Source organism: Wyeomyia smithii, chromosome 1 (genome assembly GCF_029784165.1).
Source record: "Wyeomyia smithii strain HCP4-BCI-WySm-NY-G18 chromosome 1, ASM2978416v1, whole genome shotgun sequence".
Taxonomy (NCBI): Eukaryota; Metazoa; Arthropoda; class Insecta; order Diptera; family Culicidae; genus Wyeomyia; species Wyeomyia smithii.
The window spans coordinates 20,134,528-20,153,444 of record NC_073694.1 but is presented as its reverse complement, the minus strand read 5'-3'; the positions used below and the strand labels follow the sequence as shown (position 1 = coordinate 20,153,444).

General features: G+C 37.1%; 1 long non-coding RNA gene across 2 annotated transcripts; it reads right to left on the bottom strand.

The window, feature by feature from the left end:
• Positions 1-4,239: 4,239 nt before the first annotated feature.
• On the bottom strand, positions 4,240-9,408 carry LOC129727832 (uncharacterized). Of its 2 annotated transcripts, none has more exons than XR_008728592.1 (5): positions 8,979-9,408; positions 8,616-8,922; positions 8,355-8,551; positions 5,867-6,084; positions 4,240-4,450 (listed from the first exon to the last, which is right to left on the bottom strand). It is a non-coding gene; the product is annotated as an uncharacterized LOC129727832 (long non-coding RNA). The 2 variants fall into 2 exon arrangements; XR_008728594.1 differs by having other exon boundaries at positions 4,241-4,450; positions 8,790-8,922; positions 8,979-9,372.
• Between the last annotated feature and the right edge of the window lie 9,509 nt (positions 9,409-18,917).

The following is an 18,917-nucleotide window of genomic DNA, read 5'->3' as shown; positions in this document are numbered from 1 at the left end:
ATTTTGACGTTTACCGTATTTAACGTATGGACGAGTTACTTCTGACTAAACCATGGCCTCTTGCTCTGATCCACAGCCGATCTGGTTAATTTCAGTAAGGTCGCAAACAGAGCTGAAAGTACGATTGCCTTTAAACTACCTTCGCTGATCATTCGTTTCTAAGTTTCATTATAAACAGGGATGATACGGATAAGATTTTTTAGACATCTGCAGATTCGGATGCGGATACAGATATGCGATTACAGATGCTGATGTGAATGCGAATGTCGATTTTCGTGCGAATGTTCCGCATTCACGGATACGGATGCGGATATCTGTAACATCCCTAATTATAATGCCTCATTCAACAGCAGAGAATTTGGTCTTAACACCAACCTGAACAAAACTACGTTGAGGAAGAAGTCAAGTGGAAAAAAATTTAATGTTAATGTAAAGTCCAAGTAAGAATATTTATAAAAGGACTCTTTAACAAACCATCAAACTATAATCAGCATCTTAATCAATTTCGTTTTCTTTTTAAACAAATATTCATATCCCAGATATGATCACAGATTTTTTTTCTCCAGTCACAGATTTTCACAGATTTTTATTGCCGAAACACAGATTTCGAAATGGCAACTCTGCCAGCGGTTTCCGTTCAACGATCAACCTTCGTCGGATGTGACGTTTCTCGTTGGCGAACAGCGGACACCGTTCTACGCGCACCGGCAGTTGCTGATCGACCGGTCGGAGTACTTTGCCGCCTTGTCAGTGACTCCTTCCGTGAATCGAGTGAACGAGAGATCGTTCTAGAGGACATCGAAGCGAACAATTTTCTAGAAATTCTTCGTTTCCTGTACAAACGGGAAATCCGACCCACATCGATCGATCAAATTCATGACCTATACAAGTTCCTGATGGACGATATGATTGGACCGATAGGACCAATCGCTGAGTACTTGAGATACTTTATAACGTCCGAGAATTTGCTGCAAATTTTTGTCCAAAATCAACTATATAAGTTTAAAGCTGTTGAACAGCGTTGCTTGGCGGCTATTCTAGAAAATCCCATCTATTATTTTAGACACAAGGACTTTGAATTGCTTAATTACGCGTCGCTTCGGTTAATCTCAGAGGCAAATAGTATCAGCTGCTCGGAGAAACAGTTGCTCGGATGTCTGTCTCGTATCAGACTAGAAAAAATATTCGAGAGGGAGGAATTAGTAAAAATCATTGCAGGTAAACAGCGAACCAACAGATGCAAAAAATATTATCTGAAGAGAAAACCAGGCACTACCCAACAATATTTGGGCTGAATAAAACAGCTAATAATTTTAAAATAGCTGAATAAAGTCTGTATACAGGTGAAACGGATTGCCACAACGCTCAGGTTGATTTATCAGCTAAACAAGCAATAAATTCGGGTTAAAAAAAACTTGTGAAATACTCCACGCCATTATTTAATTGTTTGCTGGTTAAGCGCTATTTCGGTTTAAAAAATAGCTATTAGACAACATTAATCAAACACTAAACGAACTGGTTGAATAAACGCTTCGTGATACTTCCCAAGAAACATTTTTTGGCTAAATAAGCTCTATAAGCTTATAACTAATTCAACTGACGGCTGAACATAGGTCGAATAATGTATTTCTAAGTGTTTAATCAGCTTTTAATCAGTCGGTTCTGGAGAACTTAATCAGCTACCTGTTACATTCGGCTTCCAAAATAGCCGACCACGAGTTTAATAAGAAATAACTCAGCCATTTGAACAACTTTTATACATGCTGATCGGTTCTGTAGAAGCGATTATTCATTCTTTGTACAGCTTATAGCAAAACTCTTTTACAGCCAACAGCAGCTGGCTTGTAGTATAAATAAGCGTCTATATGACAATTCCATGGCTAAAAATGTACATTCTGTTTTTCTGAAAAAGAGCTTTTTCAGTTTTATCACAGCTACGATTAATAGAATTTAAAATATATATTCGTCTAAATTAGACAATTTTTTTATTGTATAGGCGATTCGAACACATCTAAATCTTTCGATTTTTTGCACTTCTGCCTGTATTTTCCATCGCTTATTTTCTATTATTGTTAGTGAAAATTACCTTTTTAGTATCCAATTCCAATTCCAAAAAAAAAAATACTCGAATCTCGAACTCATGCTCATGAGGTTCCTGGTAGAACACGTTGCCGATTCGTCTATCTTGACATACATGCATGGGTATCGATTTAACCCGTACATATATTTCCAGTTTATTTCATAAACAGTTCTACATTGGCTGTATATATACTGAATTGTAGCTGAACAAGCGCTTTAGCATTTGTACCCCTAATTGTAGAAATTGTAGAAATCATTGCTAGTTTATCCACTTCGTAAATATAAACGTACAGTGCAAACGAAAAATAATGATAGTTTTTGCAGCACGGCTAACCGTACCCACTAATATTTAAATTCTACAGTGCCTTGTATTAAATCGACCAAATATAGAGGGCCGTCACTTTGACAAAACTTGTTCTATCGTGTTCAAGGTTTATGATACAAATGCTGAAGCGCTTGTTCAGCTACAATTCAGTATATGTACAGCCAATGTAAAATTTGTTTATGAAATAAACTAGAAATATATATACGGGTTAAATCGATACGTATGCATGTATGTCAAGATAGACGAATCGGTACCGCGTTCTACCAGGAACCTTATGAGCATGAGTTCGAGCTTTGAGACTTGCAGTGAATTAATTGGATACTAAAAAGGTAATTTTTACTAACAATAATATAAAAATAAACGATGAAAAATACACACAAAAATGCAAAACATCGAAAGATTTAGATGTGTTCGAATCGCCTAAGCAAAAAAAATTGTCTAATTAAAACTATTATATATTTTGAATCATAGCTGTAATAAAGCTGAAAAGCAATTATATAGACTATAAGCCAGCTACTGTTGGCTGTAAAAGAGTTTTTCTACAAGCTTTACAAAAAATGAATAATCGCTTCTACAGAATCGCTCAGCATGCATAAAAGTCGTTTAAATGGCTGAGTTATTTCTTATTAAGCACGTGTTCGGCTATTTAGGAAGCCGAAAGTAACAGATAGCTGATTTAGTTCTCCAAAACCGACTGATTAAAAGCTGATTAAATACTTAGAAATACATTATTCGACCTATGTTCAGCCGTCAGCTGAATAAGATTAGTTATAAAAGCGCTTATTTAGCCAAAAAATGTTTCTTGGGTATTTTCACACATGGAGTGTCTATAGAGCATATAACGAATTAGGTGCACGGAGTTGGTGTTCACGTACAACCGAACAATTGGCCTTCTGTGTTCTTAATCACAATATGCGTGCACGTGATCTTGGATAATAGAAGTCATGAGTGTGTTCTAAAAGAGCAGCTTCGCATTGAAACCAGCGTGGCACGCGAGATGAAAGTGATCGATCTCTTTTTTCCAAGAGCTACGCTTACGGACGACTTTCGTTACCAGTTTGCGGTCCATTCCCAAGGAACAATTTGAAAGCCGTTATGAGAGCATATGTCGAACAAAAGCAGTGTAGAAGCAACCGGTGCTGAATAAACAACACGTTGAATTATTTGTTGTACAAACGTTGCCAGTATTCTTTGTTTATGTACTTATCCAACAATAGAACTCTAGCTTAACAGAAGTTGTTTAAGCGTTTGCAAAAGATTACCAGCAACACTAACATATATGTGCTGCGTAACGGCGCTTCAAAAGGCTGCATTCATCAGTGGCGTTATCGCTTAATAAAAACTATTTGAACGTATCAAACGGCAACCCGGCAACTGTTATTCTGCAAGTGTTGTTCAAGTGCTGCATACATGCGTTTGAAATCTTTCTACATGCAATTCTTCAGTTCTTCTAGACGCGAACGTTAGATCACTAGTTTTGTGAAACATCCTTCTAAACGCGTCGTATGGTTGGTTTATTACAGTGTATAAAGGTTTTTTTAAATTGCTTGCAAAGAGTTTTGTAATTTTATAGCTTTTTAAGCTATTAATAGACGGATTTCGGTAAAACAAAAGATTAACAAGCTGGTACTCAACTCACGTGACTGTTGGGTAATGATCTTGTTTATTAGTAAACCAAAGGTTGCTCTAATGGTAATAATAATTTAAGCGAACATTTAGTTAGCTAAATGTAAACTAATATTAAGAAAAAATATACAATGTGCAATGAAAAAAGTCCCGAAAGAGTCATTTATTAAAACATAAACATTTCATTTCTTACATTCAACAGGAATACATTGTGTTGAACCTTTTTTGCCCAGGTTCTAGTCTTCAATTTCATCTAGATTAACGAATTACAGATAGCTTGGTATCGAATAAACAAATAACTGAAGATAACTTAGAACTACGATACTCAATCTTCAACACGATCGCTCTCCTCTTCTGTGTCGCTGTTTTCTTGTGCTGTTCCGTTCTCTCTTCCCGTATCAGTGGTCATACATTCAGCAACTAAAAACAGATCAACAGGTAAAAAATCATAGGAGGGTTGTGTGCAAAGCCTCGACCGCGAGGTTGAAGTAGAATACTTTTACAAGGAAGATAATCCGGCTGCTTGCATGTCAGTCATTTTTTCTAATAAATAAACGTTGACTATTTATTCAGATCAATCGAATTTTGCGCTGTAACAGGGATTGACCATTTTCAATAATATAGTAAGTTGCTGGTCATGATTGAGGCTTGACTATTTTTAATTTTGGTTATGCGAAAAATTAATTTTTATGCATATAATGATAGTTTTTCGGATGTCGTGCTCATGACTGAAGGAAAAGATAATTCAGTACGTTCTGAGACACGGAGATAAAGTAAAATTTATAACTTTTACTAATTTAAAAATGTAAATTAACTCAAGAGAAAATATTACTTCTTCAATCATCAGGTTTTTATTTTATCCTGAAAAGGACAATTTGTTGTTCAATTTAATATCGGATAAGATACCGATCACATCTTGGCGTTATCACTGACAGTGCGAATAAAGTATTCCTTGTGATAAAATAACAGTGGTAAACTGATTTAACACTCTAAACTAGACGGCTCATGTGTTGTCAAAATGAGTCAACTTTTCATTGGATGCATTTACTGGTGCCCGCTATCGCACAGAGACTGCATTTCACTAAAGTGCCTCACTGCATCAGCTGCTATCGATGCTATTACCCGCTGCAACTGCTACACTATCCGTAGCCATGCCACAGTTGTGGGCGCTATACGCTGCCATTGGTATCCGCTGTCCCTGCACCAGCTGGCCCAGCTGCTATTGATGCTGTGCTGAGACCCGCTGCAACTAGGCGCTATCCATTGCTATGACACAGCTGTGTCCGCTATCCACTATCGCTGGTATCCACTGCACTGCTACTGCTGCTGCTAAGGTTTTTGTGATTGATTTCTTTTGAAGGGACTTAAACCCCAAACGGTCATTCTGCTGCTAAGGGAGGACTGCTGTTGTCGCTGTTTAGAACTATTATGAGCGGCTCGGCTGAAACAGGCTCATATATAGGCCAAATAGCATTTTGAATTGCAAGGTATATGATCCTGTCGACCGAGCTTGTGAAGTAATCATATAACGACCAATCAGAGTTCGAATTTTTCGTTTTGACAAGGCTTGACTGTTGTCAATAGTACAATAGTTTGAATAATATAATTACAATTATCTTCATTTGGAAAGAATCTTAGATTTTCCAATCTATTACTGAAAGAACGAAGGAAATCCATCGAATACTAACCGATTTATTGGCATTTGAAATTGGACATATTTTTCACTTTTTTCGGTTTTAGATTTTCATTTCACATCCCTATGTAGCCGAACTTCCTGAGAGAAGTATTCTACTTCAAAAAGGTATAAAATACATGAATGTATAGAAAACTGATTACTTGCAACAGAAGTGATGTTTTCTTTGAACTCCGGTGAACTGTCGAGCAGCGCAGCGGCTTCACAACGTTTCATGAAATTCCTCGTGACTGACAATTAGAAAAGGTTCCATCAGTTTGACGTTGAAGCTCCAATTGATACTCTTGACAATTTCGTAGCATGTATTTTACCCATTGACCGTATTTGCCATATTACTTATCTTTTCCATCATAAAATTTTTCTAAAAAGTCAAAAGATATGTTGAGAAAGTTATACACATTTTTTAATTTAAACAGCATGATACACTGGTCGACCAAAGCGAAAAAATGTTGCTTTAAAGCTCGAAATAGATGCTCTAGAAAAATTAAAGCTTTTTAACCATTCCTGTCAATTTTGGTGCTCCTATCCATTACCAAAACGGGTTTATTTACGTGAGTGTTCGTATAGTAATAACTCACCGGGTCCGTCGCTTCAATGTTATGTTTATTAGAAAACTCATGTAAATCTCTGAAAAAATGTTGGTAGCTGGGGGCACCAAAATTCACAGCAATGGCTAAAAATTCATAATCTTTCTTTTTTTTCTAGTTTGAACTTTAAGACCACACCTGTGTTGACCAGTGTAATTATTATATAAAATCGTCAGCTATCTCTCTCTCTCTCTCTCTCTCTCTCTCTCTCTCTCTCTCTCTCTCTCTCTCTCTCTCTCTCTCTCTCTCTCTCTCTTTCTCTCTCTCTCTTTTTCTCTCTCTTTCCTCCTCTCTCTCTTTCTCTCTTTCTTTCTTACTCTCTCTCTCTCTCTCTCTCTCTCTTTCTCTTTCTTACTCGCTCTCTCTTTTTTACTCGCTCTCTCTTTTTTACTCTCTCTCTCTCTTTCTTGCTCTCTCTTTCTCTTACTTACTCTCTTACTCTTTCATACTCTCTCTAAAGTTGGATTAGATTTAGGAGTTAGATCAGAAGTATATTACAAATACGTTTGGGTTTCACTATTTGCTATCAACCCTCGCAAAACATTTAACACATAACACATTATTTTTGATAAACATACATTTTTGTCTAAAATAAAAACCACATTTTGGATTTATAAAGAAAAAATAGTTGTGAGCTATTTATTTTCAAATATACTGATTTTCATGATCAAATTAATAGGTTTATTGGGTCCTAAAGCTATACCGGTTTTTAAATAAAAAATTTGAAAAAAGCCGCGTTTCCTGAGCAAAACGTAATTTTCAGAAAACGTTTATCGTTTTCCTTCGATTTTTAAATGAAGAATAAAAAAAATTCTCGAATGGTCTCAGATGACGTTTCGCCCATGTACGGTATATGAGAGAACTGTCATTTTAAGGCATTTCGAACAGATTTTTATCCTTCATTTAAAAATCGAAGGAAAATGATAAACATTTTTTAAAAATCACGTTTTGCTCAGATAGTTGCACTCTTCCAGCTGATATATAAAAATCAGAAATCCGTTTAAAACTTTAGGACCCCATTGCGTACAAAAAAAAAGAAAATAATGTAAATATTTTTTTTAAAGTCTGTTTTTTTTTTAAATCTTTTTTTATTTATCAAAACTACAAAAAGTTTGCTAAAAAATTGATGGTTGTCTGATCATGAAATGAGAAATAAAGGTCAGAATTTTCTTAAATAAAGAAAAAAAATCAGAGCTGCAACGGTTGCTGCAAAAAATGTAGACAGTGATTTCGTCTTTCCAGAAAAAATATAGACTGTGAGCCAAAAAAAAAGTGTAGAAAGAAAACTACGTAAATCTTAGGGGCCATCCACATACCACGTGGACAGATTTAAAACGATTTTCACCCCATCTCACTCTTAAAAAGAATTGCCGTGCCGGTTCCTTGAAAACAATTCATAATAAACGTTAAATTTATCTGCGAGTTTGAAAATGCACTATGAGAAGAAGGGATCTAAAGTTTAGTCACTGTATATTTTACTAGTTTGGCGGAGTGGATTCGGGAACCAATTTATACTGTTATAAAAGAATCAGTCGTATGGAATCTCCATTACCTGGATCCCGTTATAACAGCTTCAATTGATTCCCGAATCCCCTCCGCCAGATTAGTGAAACATACAGTGATTATAATATAAAGTGGAATGTTCTATATGCATCAGTCTTCATATCGTCGGTTTAGTGCAACACTGGCACAACTCAAAATTTTGCATTTTTAGTTTTGGATGGCAAACGATGCAAAATACTGTAAATTTGCCTCCGACAACACCCTGTTTCGAAATTCACAAAATCACCAGAGCTATGAATAGAAATGCTTTCGCTGCACAAATCGAAATTTCTCTATAAAGTTAGTAAAAAAGATTTTAACGTGCTCAAAATATGTGCTTAATAGACCTAAAAGTGTTAGATAAGGATTGGAAATCATAAACTTTAAAGTTTTCTTGAAAATTGAAAAAAAAAATTTCGACGTTAATTTTCAAACGCGTTTTTCTCGAAACTATTTTTGGGTTGTACCAGTGTTGCACGGAACCGACGATATAGTTACTCACCTGTCCATCGCGGTCAAATAGTGGGTCATATGCAAGATCTTCGCTTCGATGTATAATTGCAGTATTGGAACCAGGTAGCATATAAGAAGTAGCAATTGGTTGCTCTGTTTCAAATTCTTCTATGGGTTTGCAGACCAAATTAGTATCAACGTTAACCGCAGACGTTTTTTCAATGGTTACTAACATCATTAAAGTACCTAAAAATAGAAATGTAGCATTATTGGGACATAATGGGGTACAAACCTTTGTTTTCTAGCAAACGGTTGATATCAAATTCTTGAATTGATGTAGCTGCCCTTTTCAACCTTTTTTAGGTGGCACTGCTGTATCGGAGGTATCCATTGACCGTTGTTCTGTCAGATAGGAATGCATCTTCCTCTTCTGCCTCATCAAATGTTGAAATGTTCTTTTTTTTGATTATACAGGGAATGTTACCTCTGTTAGATTCTGGTTTGGAAGACGCAATTTTCGGCTCTATTAGGGTGTCAGAAAAGAAATTTTCCGTCAATCCATTGCGGCGGAACCACAGTTATCACTTACTGGCTTTGTATCACACAGAAGAAATTTCCTGTAGATGAAAGATAATTAGCGAATAGGTTGATCTGACTTCATATTCACAATTACTTTGCATCACGACAACTTAGTTTATTTTGCGAAGTAACTCAATAAAACTTGGTAAATAAAGACAAAAAACGGAATTACATTGGAGGCTGAAACCGCGAAAAAAAATTAAAACTGAGACTGGACAGATGTTGACACTTGACAGCGGCATAGCAATGCCGCAATGACCGGGGATGCCAGAAAATTGAAACTGAACAGCAACAGCAAATTTATGTGCAATTTTCAGAATTTACAAGAATATCATTATTTATTGACGAAATATGAGAAGTATATGGTAGGTTACAACAACAAAAGAAAAATCGATCCAGGCTAATCGATTAAATCGGTGAATCGATTAATTTCAAAACAATAGATTCAATTTTTTTTCTAAATCTTTTCCAATATTAACTGATACACAACACTACATCGGTAATTACTGAGTAACTGTTATTCGCGACTACGAAGTTGAGAGAGATTTTAAAGTCTGTTTGCACCTAGGCGAACTCTCGTATGCAATTGTCAAAATGTGTACGATGACAAAAGCAAAAATATTTCCTTTCTTCTTTTTCCCATGCAAAAACCAAACAAATATCAGCACCTTCGTAGTCGTTGCTTGTTTTCAAGCTGCTTTTTTAGAAAATAAAACAATAAAAATGAATAATATAATACTTATAAAAAGTATATATTGAGCAATATATCAGAAGAAACCTAGACAGAAACGTTAAAAATAAAGTCGATGAGCATTAAAAATTTTCGTAAACATCATTGAAGAGAGAAAATACCAATGTCGGCGCACGGCTTGACAGTTGCTTACAACCGCACACGCAACTAAAACCAAAATTTGCTGTCTATTCTGTAGATCTGGCATGCCTGATTATGTCAAATTAGCCGGTACGCTTTGTTTAGAGGCGTGTGCAAAAAGCTAATATTCCAGCAGCTATGCAATGCCTGTTCAACATTCAATAGACCAGGATGTTTAGAAGCATATTCACTTTAGACACAGTACACGTCATATTACAGATTAGCTCAGATGCATTCATCGATGACCGCCAAGCAATGGATCGCAAGTTCGTATCTCAACAGAAACAGAACAAAAGAGGATGATTTTAAGAGGGTGGTATTTCCTTCTAATATAAATTAAAAATTGACCCATAACGTTTCGACAAGCAAAAAACTAATAAAGCTAATAATAATAATTTTAATGAAAAAAATCGATTTTTTTTTGCATTTTGTTTGTGCTAAAAGAGCTGAATTAATGTCGATTAAACTTTTTTACACGCTACTATTCAGCATAAGCTGCATAAGTATGTACTAATGCGCGAAATAAACGTTTGCAAACATTATTATTGAACATGCGTTTAACAAGAGCATTTCAAAAGTCGGGCAACGGTTTAACAGATGTTCGATGACTATTTTATTCAACTGGTCGAACACATACAGAACAGTAGCCTAATAAATGTTTTCCGGCGCATCTGTTCAACGCTGGTTTAACAAGTGTTGGATGAAATGTTCTGCTGTTGTTGTTTGAAACCCTCTTCGCCGTTCCTAAGCTACTGTGTGTCGGATAATTTCTCCAAATTAAACTGAACAACCATTGAACAGAAGTTTTCTATTTTCCATCTCGGTTGTTGTTCAACTCGAGCCTAACAAAAGTGGTTGAGTAAATGTTTACGCAACAATAATTATTCCTTGGGTTGTTTTCCGTACGGCCAAGATTGTTACCGCCATTATTATAGTATGAACGAGGAACCGATTGGCCCTGTTGCGTACTTTTACTACAAAGTATTGGAGTAAATATAAATTTCTCTTCAGGATTTATTGAATAATGTTACTTCTTGTCACCGTTTCACCGTCATCCATTTTAATTTCATATTAGCATTTTTAAAAACTATCATAAACATCTATAAATATATTATTAATTAATATCCCGTTTATCAGCTCCATATAATCCTGCTATTTTCAATGAAGTCATCACTCTAATTAAATCCAAAGTTGTTTCATACCTGAAACTTGCGAAGCTTCGTTTTCCTCAAGAACATTTCCATTTGCGTTAGATTGTGGTTGTTGACGTGCATTGGTTCTCGCTTCTTCAAACTTCAGGACCTCATAACTTGCCGCTAAAAATTAGGTATGTTCGCAAAATGAACAATCTTAAGAAACTTATAGGAAAAACGTAAGGTCTAGTCAAAGGCTAATATTCTTTCCAAGCCCATGTGGGATTTATAGCATTTTTGTTTGTCTAAACTTCGTAGTAGAAACACGTTTCCACTCGTCAAAATGTTCGTAGATAACAATCATAATTGGGATGATTACTGAAGACTCCTAAACTATGCAAACCGGTGAGTATTTAGATCAGAACGTTCGAAGTTATCAGAAAAGAGAGTTCCATCGAATGCAAAAAAAAACATCCTTCAGCTGAAAAAATAGATAAAACAAAAAACACCGTTTAGCATCGCCTACTGTTGCACCGTGTATAGTTAACCACGTTCTCCACCACCATCCAACCCCCTTTATCTAGTGGTGGGGCCTTCGCAATCGCAGCGCATAACCACGGGCGACACCGAAAAAAAAACGGCACATAAAAAATAAGAAACTACGCCGTGGCGGCGAACGAAAATAAAAGCACCAGGAGATTTCGGAGACCTTAATAAAACAAGTTATAGCCGTTCCATCTACCAATCAAACACTACAGTATAGGAGGAGTGGTCTCTTTCAGAGTGCACTTTTTTCGCATTCGACGTCGTCATAGTCGCTTGGCTTGCACCACCAATCGACCCCCCTCCCTCCCTTCTGTTCCCCTCCACCACCAATTCATCCAACCAAACCAACAAACCATGCATTCATCCATCGATACCAGGGAGAAGCTCGTTTTTGCGCCACGCCGGACGGACGGTCGCTCGGTCGGTCGGAATCGACGGAAAATCCCCCTCAAGCTCTCGAGGTTGTGTGTTTCTCCACGACGGCCAGCAAAGCGCATCCCCAGTGTGTGTGTCTGTATGCACACGCGGCGGTGCGGCCGGCTAGCCGTTGGCTGTAGCAAATCTAGTCCGAAGCTCTCACACCCATCGAACGAACGAACGAATGCATTTATAGTGCTCTTCATTCCGATTCCGGCACACGGAGGCCGCGTGTGTCAATGAAGGGAGAAGGTAGCAATAAAAAAAAGAAGCTATCCAAACCCATCCACCCCCAACTCAAGCGCCAGAATCATCGACATGAGAAACAGAATCCTAGCCGAAATTGAAATGCACTAGCCTAGCACCGGCCTCTGGCCGACTGCGCCTCCTAGGACTGGGAAGGATTCGCTGATGGACAGTCAAAAGCTAGCTAGCTAGCTAGAGGACACTCTAGCAAAAAAAAACCGGGATCTCGCTTCGCACGATGCGATTCTGCGTGTGTGCCCTCTGTTCCGTTCTGTTTTTTTTTTTGTCACTCCATCATCGTCGGTGCTGAAGCGAAAATTGACAGTTTTCGAGAGTAGAAAACACGAAAACACGAGCTGCGAGGATTGTTTGTTGAACAAGCTCTAACAGAGAGTTGGACCAATGTTTTTTTGGGTTTTCATGAGTTTTTGTACGTCTTCTTTGAGAAAAAAAAAGTTGACTCAGCAAAGCCTTCCTAGTAATGTTAGTAAAATATTAATTACATATGTTTCATCTTACAATGCTTTTTCTTTCAATTCTATTTCTACTTTTTTATATTATGTTTAATATTTTTCTTTCTTTTTCATTGTTTTATTTCAATTTGATTTAGTGTTGATTTTTTAATTCATTGTTGCATATCTCTTAATTTATTTTCATCTGGAGTATAATTTTCTTTCCCCCATTCGTATCTATTACATTGTGCGTTTCAGTTCACAGCACAAGTCAAGTGTCGTACACTTCGGTTTGCCATGTCATGCATATCAAGATCAACCATTTTTCACTCAAATTTCAATGCTTACACACGTCAAATGCCAAAACACGTTGAAATAGCATGGATTCCAATAAAAATCGAGATGGGTCGACATAATAAAATAATAAGGCTCGTTTATTGACATTCATATGTAAAGAGCATTAGGGATTAGCGTGCGATTTATTTTCAGTGTAGAGTTAAAATTCGAACGACTGTCACTGAAAAGTTCCAATCGAACACTCAAAACTCGTTCCAATTCGCGTTGACGGTGTTGCTGATATTTGTTTGGTTTTCGCATGCGAAAAAAAGGGAACAGATTAATGAATCTGTGTTTCCACAGACTAACAGACGTAACACTGGAATTTAGCTCCATCGTCACAAAAAACGATCATTTCAAATTCCCAATCCAACAACAGTCTTCGTGCGACAACGCCGCTTGGGGCGCTGTTATGCAATCTCATACATGTTTTGTGGTTCCCCATTTGACACATGCCGTAACGGTAGCGCTGATGTCGAAATACATGACGCAGCGCGAACACGGCTGCAGATGGTGCTAGTGTTACTAACCTAAAGTACCGGAATCGTCCGAACGATGATTTTATTGAAAATTTGTTCGAAGTGTTAGGTCTGTTAGTCTGTATTTTTGCTTTTGTCATCACGCACATTTTGACAATTACATATGATATTTCAGGAAGGTGCGAACAGCCTTCAAAATCTCTTTCAACGCGAATAACCCGAATCGAACATAGAAATGTTTGACATGTTAAGTTTGTCTTAGTAGATGGGAAGTATTGTGATTTAGCAATGGCAAAATGCGAAAAAACCTAGAGATGAAATTTGATTATAACAAAAAAAAAAACAAATTCCAAAAAATCTTTGATTAGTTTTTTAAATGGTTACAAAATTCATAACGCCATAGACCTTTTTTCTATTGTCTCTAATCTTTTGCTTCTGAACAATTTTTAATTTTGTTTTTCCTCACTGTTGGCTTTTCCACAGGTCCCGGTAACTTTTAGTGCTTTTCCATTCTCCGACGCGAAGCATAAATCATCGTGATAAAAGTGGAACTGCAAAACATTTTTTTTTATACGAATTGATATTTTCAAAACGCCACATTTACGCCACAAAGACGTGTCGTTTCTGTTATTGAAAAATCCTCCGGTAATGCACAAAACTCAAGCCATTTTCGGTTTATCGGTATTTACTGATCATTATTATCTCTTTATAATATGTTCCTATTGGTTTTAGGTAAAATGAATTAGGACATGTAAATTTTCTTGAATTTTTAACCCAAATTTTATTTGTCTCTTATTTTCGAATAGCCTCTTCATATTTTGTATTTTCATGTTGCCACTTATCTTTTTTTATGTTGAGCTTTATTCATTTCACGATTCTTCTTGGTGTGCTTTATCATTTATTTTGTTTTTTTTTTTTAAATTATTTTCTTCGTCTATATTGTTTGTTTTTTATTTGTTTTGTTGTCTCCTTAACCTGCGCTATTATTTATCTACTTCTTTCTCTCGTTTTTTGTTATTTCAATTTCAGTCAAACACAATTCATACATATGTTTTTGTTATAATTCCTTATAACGAAAATCAGTTTCATTGCGTCACTTTTGATTTTTTAATAAGTTCTATTAGTTCTTTCACATGATTTTTCTCTCTCGAGTCTATCCTTATATATTTGTCTTCTATTATTTTGTCATATCATTTTTGTATTATTTTCTTTTCTTTCACTTTTGAATTTCTGTTTTATGGTTTTATTCTAAAGCAGTACTTACCGATGGGACTGACTTGCGGTTACCGGCAGAATACCTTCCCAAAATAGCATTTTTAAATAGCTTGTCATGTCATGAGTCATGTTCCAAAAAAATCTACCAATAGCACAAAATGGCATCTTTTGCCTAAACGTTGCCTAAAAACGTTTATGAAAAGTTTCATCCAAATTAAAAATGTTCCATTAAATTGGTTGCCCGTTTTTTTTTTGTGGAATTACTCAACTATGTTTCTTAAAATTTATTGAATCTTTCTCTCCTTCCATTTATTTTTAGTGACACTGTTGTTAACTACTAACTAGGTCAGTTCCAACATCAACGTCTTCTATCTGTTGCTTTTCTATTTGGTTCACATTATTTTTCGAAGTTTTTTCTCTCTTCGTTGTTCTTTCAATTTTCCTTTTTTTATTTTCATCTCTCGCTATTTGTTGATATTATTTACTTTAGCATCATCTACCATGTAATCATTCTTCCGTCATTTTTTATTTTTGATTTGCATTAAACTTTAATCACAGACTAAAACCATCGTTTGGATGATTGCAGTAGTTTACGTTAGTAACACTAGCGCCATCTGCTGTCGTGTTCGCGCTGCGTCATGTATTTCGACGTCAGCGCCACCGCTACTACATGTGTCAAATGGGGAACTACAAAGTATGTATGAGATTGGATGACAGCGCCCCAGACGACGTTTTCGCGCGATGGCTGTTATTCGATTGAAAATTTGAAATGAACGTTTTTTGTGGCGATGGAGCTAGCACAGACTAACAGACGTAACACTGGATCCTAGCTCCATCGCCACAAAAAACGTTCATATCAAATTTTCAATCGAATAACAGTCAACGCGCGAAAACGTCGTCTGGGGCGCTGTCATGCAATCTCGTACATATTTTGTAGTTTCCCATTTGACACATGCAGTAACGCTGGCGCTGATGTCGATATACATGACGCAGCGCAAACACGACAGCAGATGGTGCTAGTGTTACTAACGTAATGAACTGAAATCCTCCAAACGATGATTTTATTGAAAATTTGTTCGAAGTGTTATGTCTGTTAGTCTGTGGAGCTGGGTTCCAGTGTTACGTCTGTTAGTCTGTTCTTTAATCTTTGATAATATTTTAGGGCAGTCTTATCGCTCTTATTTTTGTCTCCCATTTTGTACTATTCTTTCTATGTTTACAATTTCTCATCTTTTCTCGCATATTACTTTCCGTGCTTTCAATTTGATTTTTCTCGATTCATTAGTTAGTTTTCGTTTTTTTTTTTTCATTATGTTTTTGCTCTCTATTACTCTTTTGTTAAATACTCAATTCATTAAAACTTTGTTTATGTTTTTTTTTTAATTTTTATTTACTTTCGTTCTTTGTAACAAATTACTATATCTTTAAGTTTTTTTATTTCAATTTTTTGTTCTCTTAGATGAGCGGTTCTCAACCTGGGGTACGCGTACCCCTAGGGGTACGCGAAAGCCTTCAGGGGGTACGCGAAAGAAAAATCAGTAATGGCGGACAAATCAATTTTTCTTTACATTACATCATTTATTGTTTTAACTTGCTCTTAAAACATGACTGTAGCAATCAAACAAACCATAGTTCAGTTTGAAACCTAAACTAGACTCGCACAACATGATCTACCACTACTCTCTCCCACTCTGCGAGAATATTCCAAGCCGGGGGGGTACAATTGATTTGGAAAATATCGCCAAGGGGTACGAGTTTGAAATCTAGCCGCAAAGGTGGCGTTGCGATGCCAACTTTTTTCCCTTACACACTAGAGCTTTGCGGGTTTCAACAAAGTTGTAGATCTCCTAATTCTATGAAACTTTACAGAATAAACAGAATTTTCAATCTCAAGTTTCAAAGACCTACGAGTTTTCATGAAATTTGTCTGAATATTACGTTTTATTGAGATGATTTCATAAGTTCGCTCGAATTGATGTCTTACAATTTTTTTCCCGAAAGAAATGGAATGATTACGTCATTTTCTTCCGTGTACAGATGTTTTTTAAGTACTTAAGTGAAAATATTACACAGAGCTTGAAAAAATACACAATTTTGTGAATTAGATATCTCATCGGTTAGCAAATATTAGCAAACCATGGTTTTGTCTAAAAATTGTTCGTCAAAAACTTTATATTCTCTGAGTTTTTGAGAAATGTGTTCTTTTGTGTCTTAGTGATATTTGATTTTGAGTATAACCATAAATTGCTTTCATGTAAAAACACAACTGCTATATACTTATTGCATAGAAAACAAAGTCCAGGTACAATTTGACGTATAATTTAGTTCGCGATTTGGCCGCAGAGATGGCGCTTCGCCACCAACTTTTTATTTTTACACTAGAGCTTTGTAGTTTTCAACAAAGTTTTAGATCATAAAAGTTTATGTAACTTCGTGGAACATATAAAATTTCTGTCTCCACATATATTTGAAATACATGACTTAGTTGTTGCATTTTTTTCTCAAATTCTGTGTTGTATTTTTCCGGAAGAAAATGACGTAATTACTTCGTTTCTATCGAGAAAAAAATTGTAAGAAATTAATTTGAGCGAACTCATAATAAAACGTAAAATTCAGACGAATTTTATAAAACTCGTATATCTTTGAAACCTGAAAAGTTAGAAAATTTGCATATTCTGTAAAATTTCATAAAATTAAAAAATATACAACATTGTCGAGGCCCGCAAAGCTCTAGCGTGTAAGAGAGAAGAGTTGGCATCACAACACCACCTTCGCAGCTAAATTCCAAACTGATGCAAACATCCCAATTGAAGCCCTAACTCTACCAAGAAACCTTGTAGAAGATCGCAAATCGATTGGTCAAATCCTGAGAGCTTTAATAATTCGTTCTGGTAGATTCCAATCCTGGCTCAGTGTGCATTACTTTTGAATTTAAGCTATTGTTTTCTCATGTTTTTATCTATTGTAATTTTGGTTCTGAAATCTACTACTACAGTTCAAGCCATCTTTTTATATTTTCTATTGTTTACTTCTCCCAGATCAATCACGTACTGATTGACGGTCGGCACATTTCGGATGTTACTGATGTTAGGTCTTTTCGGGGACCAAACATTGACTCTGACCATTATCTCGTCGTTTGTAAGATCCACGCACGGTTGTCGAACGTACGGAAATCTCGCACAGAGAGGACGACGCGTTTCAACATTCAGCGGTTGGAAGCTGATGGCGTGGCAGCAGAATACGCCAGAGAGCTGGATCAACGGATCGCAGAACAGCAGGAGGAAGGAGTGGAAGACATAAATGGGCTGTGGAGCAGTATTCACGGCGCCATCGAAACGACTGCGAGAGAGGTGGTAGGTACGACGAGTGGAAGACAGCCTAATGGCTGGTTCGATGCCGAGTGCCAGAGAGCAACAGATGATAAGAACCGTGCCAGGAGCCGCATGCTCACTACGGTTACGCGTCAGAACAGAGAGAGGTAAAGGGTGGCAAGAGCTGCTGAAAATAGAACCCACCGTCGGAAGAAGCGCGAGTACGAGGAGCAGGTGCTCGCCAACGCAGAGGACAGCTATGCTCAAAACGTGCGGAGATTCTATAGAACTGTCAACAGAGTCAGAAGCAGGAACTTCCTGGTGCCGGTCATGTGTAATGACAAGGACGGCAAACTGCTTACTGATTAACCGACGACGGTTGCAGCCAGCTGGAAGGAGCATTTTCAGGCGCTATTGAACGGTGGGGAGCCGGATGAGCAGAGCAGGAACAGGATGACGATTATGAGTGACGAACAAGCTGTGGAGCCACCAACACAGGAGGAGGTGAAAAAGGCGATTAGTGAGCTGAAAAACGGCAAGGCCGCTGCGAAGGACGGTATCCCGGCCGAACTTCTAAAAGCGGGAAGCGAGCGGCTGTACTATGCGATCCACCAGATAATACTAAGGATCTGGGTGGATGAACAAATGCCGAACGACTGGTTGGAAGGCCTCATATGCCCTATCTATAAGAAGGGCCCTCGATTGGATTGTGGCAACTATCGAGGGATAACGTTGCTCAACACCGCACATAAAGTGCTCTCCTGTATCCTGTTCTTCAGATTGAGACCGTTAACGGAATCCTTTGTTGGCGAATACCAGGCTGGTTTTCGACAAGGGCGTTCCACGACGGATCAAATCTTCACCCTGCGACAGATCCTCGATAAGTTCCGGGAGTACAACTTATCGACTCACCATCTGTTTGTGGACTTCAGGGCGGCACACGACTCAGTGAAAAGAAACGAGCTGTGGCAGATCATGCTGGAACACGGTTTCCCTACGAAACTAATTGAGCTGAGTCGTATGACAC